This window comes from Hirundo rustica, chromosome 5 (genome assembly GCF_015227805.2).
Source record: "Hirundo rustica isolate bHirRus1 chromosome 5, bHirRus1.pri.v3, whole genome shotgun sequence".
NCBI lineage: Eukaryota > Metazoa > Chordata > Aves > Passeriformes > Hirundinidae > Hirundo > Hirundo rustica.
Window position 1 is genome coordinate 50,244,161 of NC_053454.1, and position 12,053 is coordinate 50,256,213.

The 12,053-nt window shown below is 36.9% G+C and overlaps 1 long non-coding RNA gene across 2 annotated transcripts in view; it reads left to right on the forward strand.

Annotated features, from left to right (window-relative positions):
• LOC120753067 (uncharacterized) overlaps positions 1-12,053 on the forward strand; it is a 131,406-nt gene that overhangs the window by 69,321 nt on the left and 50,032 nt on the right. For both annotated transcript variants that reach the window (XR_009207871.1, XR_005700944.2), the window contains one exon: positions 4,026-4,097. This is a non-coding gene — a long non-coding RNA (uncharacterized LOC120753067). The remainder of the gene's footprint in view (positions 1-4,025; positions 4,098-12,053) is intronic.

Consider the following 12,053-nt stretch of genomic DNA (forward strand, 5'->3'; position numbering starts at 1 on the left):
TATAATTTGGTTTGCTGCAAAAGAATGGAATAACTTAAGAGTTAACACAGCATACTATCAATACAAGAAAAATAAAAAGACTTTGCACTTAGGTAACTAAAACAAAGATAAAGTAGACATTAAAAAAGATTTTTTGAGATAGTTATCTTAAAAGTAAGGTTATATATTTTAATCAGAAATATAGAAGTTTTCCAATGAAATAATAACATTTGAATAAAAGTACAAAATTGTTTTTATTAGGACCATGCAAAGGGAAATAATTTTTTTTGTTATTTTCTTTCAAGAAAAAGATAATAAATTTACCTTTGAATTTTCATTGTGTATGTTATGACTCAAAATATCCTAAAGTAGCTTCTCTTTTTTTTTTTTCCCACAACTACTTTTCACAGTATTTATTTTTTAATTAATTACAATTTTATTTCTTTGTTTCAATTAAATGCATTTTGAACAGTAAAGTTTACCAAGACTGCGTGATAATTGCAACACTTCTCCCTGTTCACAGCCCTATGCCCAGATATCGGTGCTGATTCCTTCTAAAGATAGAGATGACCAATATCTAATGGCTTAGAAGAAGTAAATAACAATGAATAACATTTTGTCAGGCTCAAGAAAATCTTTCCTTTCAGAAGGGTTCTTAAACCTTATAAAACAGTAGAGTACATTAATGAAAAAGTCTAAATGCATCTCTGTGATGTGATATTTGAGGATTTTGAGGCAAATACTGTTAGGGAGAATAAAGGTAGATGTCTATTTTGATGATATATGACTTACATAAAGAATTTTCAGAGACTAGCATATGTTATTTACTGGATTAAGGAACACAAACTGTACTGAAAACTTCCACATTTTTAAAAAGTGCATATATCAGCTGCCTACCCATGTGAAGTAGTACTTTAATCTGTATAATGACATTCAGATTTCTATTGAATTATGTTATGGTTCTATAACTTACACAGGAATTGAGCCACTGAGATATAGCATTTTCTTGCACCTTTGAAATACTAAAATATTACATTTATAGATTTTGAAATTAAGTAACCATCTTTGATGGACACTGAATGGTTGATAGAATTGACAATATTTTTACTTTTAACTCTACATGTCCTAAATATTATACCCAGTTTTGTTCCCTGTTTCTTTTTGATGTATGAAGCTATAGATTCAATGAGTGTGATAGAGACATTCAAAAATTATGCAATAAATAATGCAAGAGACAATTTAGTTTCATCCCTCAAAAGACATGGTAAAATTCAGAAGTAACTTTTTAGTAAGACAGTTCCTCAATAATATTAATGAGTGATACACTCCTGTAAAAGATACCTCATCTTTTTATGTCTTATACAGACATTAGTAAAATTGCATTATATTCTGAATCAAATTGAGTTACAATTACATGACAGTCCTTATGCATTTAGGTATTTGAAATGGATTTGAAAACTACATGGGAATATAATTATATTTCTAAAGGATCTTTCACTGAAGAATTTCTGTCCTTTAATAATTATTGCACATCATGAATATTCCAATCAATGTATTGTGACTCTTGCCCAGTAGAAATGGACAGCAAAACCAAAATATGGAAGGTGACCAGGAACTATCAGCCACCTATGGCATGAACAGAAATGTTTTTTTGTTATACAAATAGTGAAATATGAGGTGCTTGGTGTTGAGATGAATACAGATGATAGCATCTATTGGATTTGTCAGCTTTCTTCTCTGATGTGTGTGAAGCAAAAAATTGGAATAAAATGTAGAAACACATGGGACTGAGATAATAGAGCCATTTAACTTATGTGCTTTAATGTTTTCTTGACTTGGTCCTCCTGGCATGTGGTGTGTTTACAGATGTTTAAGAGGCAGGGCATAGGGACTAAGGATGCTTCATTTTTTGTTGTAATGCAGTCACTTAGGAGCTCATCACATCATCTGCGTGGTCTGTGCTCAGTCCTCAGTGGGAGCATTCCATTCCCATTGTCAGAAACTGTTAGTCAAGCTCTAGGGAAATGGGAAGTGTTGTGTTAGTGTACAACCTTTATTTAAGGACTTTGAAGGCCGCAAATATAGCAGACTCTGAGGACTGTGTATTTCTGAGTTGAAGTCGTAGGACCTGAAATACAGATCAGCAACATTTAGCCTCATTTTACAAAGCATTTTTTGGCCATATGCAGTAATTGTAAATGTAAATGTGTGTCTCTGAAGCCTTCCTGTGTAAAAACATCAAAGTTAACTTAGTTTATGTAATTTTGTCCCAGTTCCACTATAGTGAAGTCAATTAACTGCTTTATATGAGATCGAGGTTCACTTGTACTTATTTATCCCTCATTTATTTATTTATGGTGTCAATATTACTACTTTATATTGGCTCTTACGTCGGATTCCCCCTGCCATTTCAAAAACTTACACTGTTTGCTTTTTTCCCAAGACACTTCTCTCTGCTTACTTTTTATGGGAGGCAAACAAGTCTGTTCTTTGGAGTGGGGAATTGGAGCCTGTGTCCCAAAGCTGGAGCTGTAATTTCCAGGCTTAATGTGTATTCATTAAGAACAGAGATAAACCTGCAGCTCCTCTGCATGGGTCAGGAGGGATGAGTATGACACACCCATGGCTGGCTGAGTAGTGATGAGAAGCAGAAGTCTGTGACCAGAAAAGCCCAACAGAACCTCAGCATTGCCTCCCCAAAGCTATAAGGGCAGCAATTGGCATAAATACTGGAATTTGTTTGAGCTGAAGCTTACATACTCTGCCTTAAAAAGTCTCTAATCTCAAAGGGCTGCTCAGCCAGCAGATCACCTGGGACTTGTGTAGGTAGGGAGAAGGTGTTTTGCATAAAAATGAAATCAGCTGTGCCTTCTTGTACCTGAATGGTCACTAAAAACTGTATTTTGAACACTGTACAACCGTGTTGAGAGGCAATGTGAGATCAGCTCCTCCCCAGAATAATTTATAGCTTATTACTTGCAGCAGAATGCAATATCAGATTCTTCTTGGGCAGCCAGTAATGTCCTAAGCACAGAATGTTGAGTAAAAAGGAAAGGATGTGGACAGTGAGTGTTGTATGAGTTTACCACCTTATCTCTTAATTTGTTTGCATTTTGTTAAAACTTCTAAAACTCAAAACAGAGCACATCAAGTAGGATATAACACCTTCTTAGAAGCATTGCTCTGGTACTGACTCTTCAAATCTGGCTGTATATGAACTCAAGAGAGAAGGAATTTCTTGGTTCCTTCTTCTGGAGCACAGGAATACCAGCCTGATCAGTAAATTTGGGTCTGAGCATGATGTGCACTCAATGGGAAAATCCAAACCACAATTCTGAAATTGGTGACATTAGTTGAAAACGTGGTTTCTAAATGTTCTCTGTGGATTATTACATACTTGTCAGGACACTGACAGATGGACCCCCAATTTGCACCAGCTGCCTTTCTTTTGCTCCTCAGGATTTTTTCAGGCTATCACTTTTCCTCCCCAGCCTATGGAGAGAGAGCATGGGTAGTATAAACTCAAAGTAACTACGATTACATTGGCAGCATCACAGAGGAAGAGAAAAGATCTAAGTGCTTCTAGCCCTGTTCGTTCGAAGTGGGGAGCTTTTATATTGGCAGAGCATCCAGATGGCACGTTGACAGATAAAAGAATATCTTTGACATTAGAGGATTTTTTGGGACAAAAGCATTTATACTTGCTTGAAGAGATAAAAAAAAATCAGTTCTGCTGAAGCTCAGTACATCTTCTAATACAAAGCATTATATGCCATTAGTTTGAGGGGGCAGAAGTACTTTTACTTGAAGTGAAGGAGACTGGCGTGTTCGCTATTTCTGTTATGCACCTTTTGTTGCACCTCTTGTAATTAGCACATAAATAGAATTTCAAAAGAATTCTTTGTTAAAAAAACTAACAAACTGGTACATGATGCATTTAGCAGACATTTCTGTGTTATGCTTTGTGAATGTATTTTAATGTCTCTGTGAGATAAGACTGTATGATTAAATGGAATACCCAGTTTAACAAAGTCCTTTTGTTACAGTTCTCATCAGAGAAGGAATTTTCAGTTCATCTCTCTTGCAAACTGGGTGGAGTTGGTGAAGAAAAAATTATGGTAAGTCAGTTGCAGTTGAAACTCTTAATGTCATTCAATCAAGTGATTGTTTTCCTCTCATTGTTAGCTAAGTTTTTTAAGAAAGAAGCCTTGTTCAGACAGTTTCTGCTCTAGTGTTCTCCCTCACTTTATTTTCCCCAAACAATATACAATTTTTGAATAAAAGTGGGGGAAAATGCAACTTCAGGATAAGAGAGTTTCCAAGCTTTTCTTTTAGTATTTCTGGGTTTTTTGTGTTTAATCCTTGAAAAGTCTCATACTCCCTATGAGAAAAATTCTGAGCGGGGAAAAAAAAAAATCACAGGTGTAAACCAGATTTGTTCAAATATTAAAATGCTTGTTTGTAATAGGGGAAAAACACATCATGCTGATCCAAAACTACAAGTTAGAAACTATGTATATTTTTTTGTTTTCCTTTTTTCCGTTTAAAGCAAATGAAATACTACATGTGGGGTAGAGCTTCTAACTCTGAATGGAAGTCAGAAAAGTGAAGATTTTTGCATACTTCTGACTTTGGAAATAAGAGGTGAATAAAGCATTAATTCCATGACTAGCTGTTATTTTAATAACTCTTTCATCCGAGCTGGCCCAGCACAATATTTCTAATTGGTTTAAAGACAATTTTCAAGAGACAGGTTAAGAAAAGGAACCTTAGGATATAGTTTATTAAGTGACTACCATGCAACAGAACATTTTATGTTTTTCAGTTTCTTGTTCCCTGGAGAAGTGAAAAACTAAACACAAGTCTAGCAGCCTTTATGATTAGGCTGTTGTATACCCAGTGTGACATCATCCTGATGGACACATGGTTTTCACACTTTTATGATGATTTCTTCCCACATCTGTGATGTTTCACTTAGTGAAACATGAATGATGTGAATGACAAAGTATTTAAAGCCATTGACTTTCCAATATGACAGTAATGTAATGGCAATTTCTTTGCTTTATTTGTAATACAGGCATTTTCATTTAATACAGATGAGATTGTGACTTAAGGTCTTATCTGCTTGGAAATGAGTTGGACATATAAGGAATTATTTATGTAGCAAATGAGGGGAGAAGTTGCGAAGGGTGAAAGGGATGAAAGACTGCGTCGTCCACTCTTTCCTCTGTATTTCATCTTATGTACGACTTCGTGAAGTTTAGGAAAGAGGCTTCTGAAACAAGTGTCTCTGAGAATGGGCAAACCAACCCAACACCCCCCCCACCACCCGCCCCGAAACAAACAAACCTCCTGGGAAATAGAAACTACAGAAAAAAAAAAAAAAATGCCCAAAGCTGTGCTTAATTCTCTTACATATCCTATTTCACAGTGATGGTAATATTTAAGGAAAAACTCAGAGAAGTTTTGATTAGATCTGTTACGAACTGAAAGCACAGAAATTTCCAGAAGCAAAATAGATTATATTCTTAAAAATGCACATTGTCTCTACAGCTTTCAAATTTAATATGCTCTGCAAAATGCAACGTAAAAATTACACTCCATGACAAGTGAACTTGGTTTTGCAGTGCATGGAATATATGGAATTTGTCTCTAACATTTTTTAATGTGGTATTTATTAATATTTTTTTAAACTTTTCTATTGAACTTATGAATGTAAATGATAGCAAAAAACTCACAGATTAGAAACCCTCCCACAATTTTGTCTAAGGTAATAATGGTGAAATGTCATGCTGGAGCACAGCAATTAATGGGCTTTTTTTTGAGTTATGTTGTTGCCTGGTATCTTCTGAACTAAGAAATTTTAAATTCTCGTACACAGAGGTTAACATGGAATTTTAGAGGAGATAGTGAAAATATTTCATTTATCCATTTACAGAATATTCAGTACATAAATGATTTCCCTCTTTTTGCCAGCCTGCTGCAACCGATGTTTGTTTGCAGGGAAAAATAGTATTTCCCAAACCAGGGGTTCTATGCCTGTTGCTTTGCTGAGCATCTGTGCTCTGGGGTGAAGGCTTTGGTTACGTTATATGGCACCTGACTGGGAATCTCTTCACTATCCTCCACTGCTTGGTGCATATTGCACTTCTTGACAGGAAAAGAGGCCAATCTTTGTGGGGAGTGAAATTGTGTGGAGCAGTCGGCACACAGGAATCAGGAGCACCATTAATAGGCACTCTTAATGAGACCTGCTAATAGTCCAGGTAAAAGTGTGTCAGACCAGGCAGTAAATTACCTTTTCTCTAAAGTTCTAGTCTTGGAACTAATCTGGAAAATGGCCACTTGCATCTCTAGAAACAAGTCATATTTGCAACTTAAAACATGCATGTATGTAGAGACTCTGTAAAGGCTGGCAAACTCATTATGTTTTGCTTTGAGCAGGTCAAGCAATGTAAATATGTTTGAAAACATGGATTTTTTAGGATATATTTTATTATATATTTTACTTCTGAATATTCTTTGGTTTCTTTAGAGACTTCCTATATTTTTTTTTTTTATCAGAAATGGAGAATATTTATTTTTGCTGCAGTTCTTTTTTTTTAGCTGAAATTTCTACTTGTACCTTCTGTTCCATCAACTCTTGATTTTTATTTAGTAGTCTTTTTGAATTGGTTATGGCACTCTATCCTACTTTTCAGAGTGTAGTTTGTAAATTTGTCTAGGCTGATACTGAGGTGATTTAAGCTGATAATGGTATTTTACTTTTTACTAGAAATTTTGCATTATGTTGTTGGATGCATCAACCGAAAATTCAGTTTCATGTTTTTGTTTCTATCTATTTTCCCATGTATTAGACCCTCTGTGGCCTCATGATTGCTAGCACTAGTGAAAAGCTAGAAAAATTATGATCATGGAGCGTTGTGGAGGAAAGAACAGCTTTCTCTGTGTGGGAGATGTAGGCAGCCTCCACCATGGATAACATTCAAGGAATTTTTCAATGTGATAAGTGCTGCTGTTCTCATGGAAGGATGCTCTATGTAGCTGCTCTTTTGCAGAAGCACTGAGGAAGGAAGCCACCTCTGGAGATGATCCAGTGCAACCCTCCCCTCTAAACTTGGCTCAACTGCATCAGGTTGTGCAGGGCCATTTACAGCGGTGTGCTAAATATGTCCAAGGATGGAAACTTCTCAACTGCTTTGGGCAGCCCTCACACTAAGGAAAAAAGTAAAAAAAAACAACCCAAAGTGGAAAGAAAAACAACTAAGCAAAAACACCCCTGGAAAACCAAACACCTCTTCCCACCCCCATTTCTTCTATTTAAATGGCATTTCCTGTATTTAACATGGATCTATTGCCTCCTTTTATTCCCTAGGCTGAGCAGCCCCAGCCCTCAGCCTCTCCTTGGATGACAGGTGCCAGCCAGCCCCCAGTTTGCACTGGTCCCATGCGCAGCGCTCTGCATTTCCTGTTGTTGATCTTCAGTTGGTTCCTGTCAGATCTTTTCCCCAGCCCGTCCAGGCAGGTTCTTCCGAGTGGCAGCACGGCTGCCAGACACATCAGCTGCAATCCCCTGATGGTGTTATCTGCAGACTTGCTGAGGGTGCACTCTGTCCCATCCTCTGTGCTGTTAATGAAAGACGTTGGACGCTGCTGGCCCAGTATTTACCCTGGGGAACCCCACAGGTGTCTGTCCACCAGTCAGTTTTTGGCCCGCTGATCTCAACCCTTTGAGCCTGGCAGTTCAGCCAGCTTTTGGTCTTCGGTGATCAATGTATTCATAGATGTGAAAACGCTGCCTCCTGCCTTACTGTAAAAAAGGAAGCCTGGCAGTGCACAGGTGTGCAAAGATCATTTGGCAAGTGCCTCACTGGGATGTATTTACTGATATGAACGTTGCGCTTTTCACGTGAAAATATTGATGGGAATTTCCTTTGCCTTGCAGGTTTTGTGAGTAGTAGTGCAATTGGCGTGCCCTTTAGGCTTTGCATTCTTTTATTGTTTCTCTGATTGATCTTGTCATTAAGTGCTCAGATGCTGAAATGTCTGAACTGTGAGACAACTGTCATCTAGTCAGAGAAGGATTATGTCATTTCAGAGAACATCTGCTCCCAGAAAGGAGATAGATAGACAGAATACACACAGAGTAAGTTTCTAGCTTGTTCCTGAAGATATAGTAAAAATGCAGTTCCCTTAGTGAGAGTACATTAGGCTGATAACTGTGTTATAGCTTCTGCAACATGCAGGCTGGAGAAGGATAGACAGCTTTTCCTCTTTGAAGCTGTAAAGAGGTTCTGCAGCTGAAGAGTCCAGATTAAACTTGTTTAATGTGTTTGTTTCCCCTTTTTTAGTTGTTCAAAATAAGTATCTTCAAGATCATAGCAGTGGTTGCTGTGGAAGCTGAAATGTCAGAAACATGGAATTATGCCTTTATGTAGAGTAAGAGTCAATCCAAACTTAAAAGGGGGGGCAGGTTCTTCTTGTGAAATAAATACAAGAATGGAATTAATTGTTTAGCTAAATGCTATGAAATCAGTAGAGAAAGTATATTTACTTCTGAATTTTATGGGAGTTTTACAGCTTTTAAAAAGACAGACTTAGAAAAATAAGGATGATCCTAATGCCAGCCTTTCACAACATGCCTGTGGTGGCTGTGCCAGGAGAAAGAGCGTTGGGCCACTGTGGCTTGCCCAGACACTCTTTGAAGATTCCCCTTTACAAATGGGTGTGTGTGTGTGTGTACCTTCCTGTACACAGGTGTGTTTCAGGAAGCATGTGAGTTGATGCTTTGTGTTGGGTGATTAGTCTGAGGAATGAACATGTCACCCCTTAAAATCTTGCCAGCCACAGCACTTAAATCTGGCTTTTTTTAATAGATGCTCCACGTAGAGTAGGAAGCTGTTGCTGCCTGCCAGTATTACAAGGTTATTCTGACACCAGGTAGAAGCGTGTCAGAATGATCAAGCTTGTTTTTCTGCTTTCTTTATTTCGACAGTGTACATCAAAACATAAACTCTGTCTGTTGCAAATGTATATGTGCAGATGTCACTATGCTAAGTCATTCTAGGTCCTAGGTTAGCTGCTTTATTAGGCGTAAGAGGAAAGGAGACACACTTACGCATCAGATCTATGGCTCTTTGTCTCATCTGTCAAACCTTATCGTCTTCTAGGTCACTGCAAAATATATTTTCTGTCATGGGCTTGTCCTTCACCATGGTTCAAGATGCACAATTCAATTAAGAATTTCCTTTTGCCTGGTAATTAACTACTTTGAACTCTGCCTCAAGGGAGAAATTTACCAAGTTGCCTCATCTCTTAGCATTTGGAGTCTGCTTCACCACAGTCCTAAAGTAAAATGAGACCAGAGAGCTGCCTATAAAACACTTCTGGCTTTTCTCCATTATTTAGTCATATCGCTTGCCTTCCCTTTAATGGAAGTCAGTGGCTCTCTAGAGTGATCCTTGAATATGGTCCTCCATGCCTTTCCTCCCATCTTGCCAGTTCATATTTGAAAACTGTCTTGACAGGCTTAAATGCTGATTTGGTTTATAAGACTCAGAGCCTGGAAATAGATGGTAAGAGCCAAATAGTTCTAGAGTGTTATTTTTGATCAGACTTTTCCTGGTCACAAAAGAGGAACTTGAATCTGCTTTTACACTTTCATGACAGGTCCTATTCTGACAGTTTATTGATGCTAGTTAGGCCAAGTTTAGTTTATTTCAGGATAATAAGCATTTTATGTTTGTCTGCTCCTCTGGCAAGATCCTACTTTTTATACTTGTTACAGTAACTGTTTAGAAAAATGAGTGTGCTTAGCAGATTTTTTCATGGGAAGTGATACCAAGTAAGTCTACTGAATTTTCCATCATAGTTTTGAAAATGATTTTACATGAATGATTTGAAAGTCATTGCATTATTAATCTATTATGAGAAGTATTTTATCTTTTGTTCTGTACATGTCTTGTACAGTGCAGAATATGTGGCAGATACAGAGTGGAACAGACAAAAAGAAGTACTGCACCACACCACACCCTCCCTTTGTTACAGAGAAAAAAAATATTGAATCTTCAGCAAAATATTTGAGACAGTCCTAGAATAAATTACTTTGGGTAACAGAATTTATCTTTAAAATTAATTGAACACATCGCACGGAGGTAGTTTTGTCCACTTTTTTTTCAATGACTACAAGCAGTGACTTTGATATAAAAGTCAGTATTCTGTGAAAACTAATTATTTTTTCTTGTTGCTGGTTGGATTGTAATAGTGTTCACCCAGAGACATTGAAAAGTTTTTAACACAGTTCAGTTCTTTGATTATTACATTGTGTGCATCCAAAAGTTTTTACTAGGATTTTTCGGTGAGCTAATTAGAATTGGCCTTTTGTTGAGAAAAATGCCTCTTGTACTAAAGTATAGTCCTATTTTAAATCATGTTGGTTTCCTTTTTCTGCTATTCTGTATTAATAGTGCTGGAAAAAAAACCCAAAAACCCCAGTTTGGGTGGTTTTAACCCCAGCCATCGATTAAGCACTACACAGCTGTTCCCTCACTCCCCTGCAGCAGAATGGGGGAGCAAATTGGAGGAGGTAAAAGTGGATGAAGTCATGGGTTGAAATATATAGCTGGTTTGATAGAGAAAGCAAAACCGCAAGCACGAGCAAACAAAGCAAGGAATTAATTCCCAGCTTTTCATGGGCAGGCAGGTGTTCACCCATCCTCAGGAAAGCAGGGCTCCATCACATGTGACAGTTACTTGGGAAGACAAAATGCTATTTCTCTGAATGTGCCCCCGTTTTGCTTTTTTCTCCCTCTTTATATGGTGACCTCGACATTCTATGGTATGGAATATCCCTTGTATCCTTAGGACGTATCTGTATACAACAACTGTTATGTTCCCTGTAATACAAACCCACATTTAGGGGCTGTTGATTTTTCTGTGGGGTCTGTGCTAAGAGAGAGAAAACTAAGCAGTACTCAAATATTTTAAAAAAATATTTACTCTTTAAAAAGTAGGGTTTTAGTGCAAAATTTGTTAAGGGAGTATGAATCATACACAAAGAAGCTAGAGAGAATGCATAGTTTCATTATTCAGATTGTGACATTTTTCATGAAATGAAACTCTGGAAAAATCTGTGCTGTCAATTGCAAACAAAAAAGAGACTGGGGTGTTAACAGAAAAGCTTTACCTCTAACTTGCACTTACTCTAAAATGCTGTACTAAAATTGCTAGAAATAATAACTCTTTCTCCACAAAATATTCTTTTTCCTTTAGCAGAGCTTAAGGGCTTTGGTTTAGTTTGTGTGTGTTCTGTGTCGGCGTGCTCCCTCTATGTACTTGGTATGTTTTGTTCAACTTAAAAAAGTTTTACTCTCAAAATATGTTGCTACTGTGAATGGCAGCCAGATAGACAAAGGCTCCTAGTCTCTTACTGTAGTACAGGTTACAGTGCAAATTCACTTCTTGCTAGAGGAAAAATCAACAAAGCAGAGAGATTTTATGAATTCCTAGGCAAAGAAATAACTTCCATTGGAGTGCTTATTAAACATCAAATAAGTCAACCATGAAACATGAAGCTATAGGAAACAGAGTATCATTAGTTCTGTTGCTTATGGAACAATTTGTCTTTATAACATATTGAAATAATTTTTCCATGAAGTATTAAAATATGAAATTGAAGAATATAAATTAGGGAAAATGGAAGAGAAGGAAAATTAGTCAAAATCATATGCAAACAGAACATATACATAAGAATTATGTTTACTTTCCAAAAGTTTTATTTGTTTTTGAATTATTACTTACTTCTATCTTTTGGTATAAAAATACTGCAATGAAAATGAATCTCAGGTTATAGGCCTGTTCTCCAAGAGCATGAAGTCTATAAATATTTCATTTTAAGTTTGGTGTATTTAAATGTTCTCAACATTTCCTTTTGATATATAATGCTGATCTCCCATTTCCAGTAGCATTGCATCTGCTGAATACCCTCAACACTTTCTGTTGCCCTGCAGTTTGGAAATATTTCAAGAACAATATTTCAATTTTGAGGTGGATCTGCTGACCATCCCTAGTTTCTT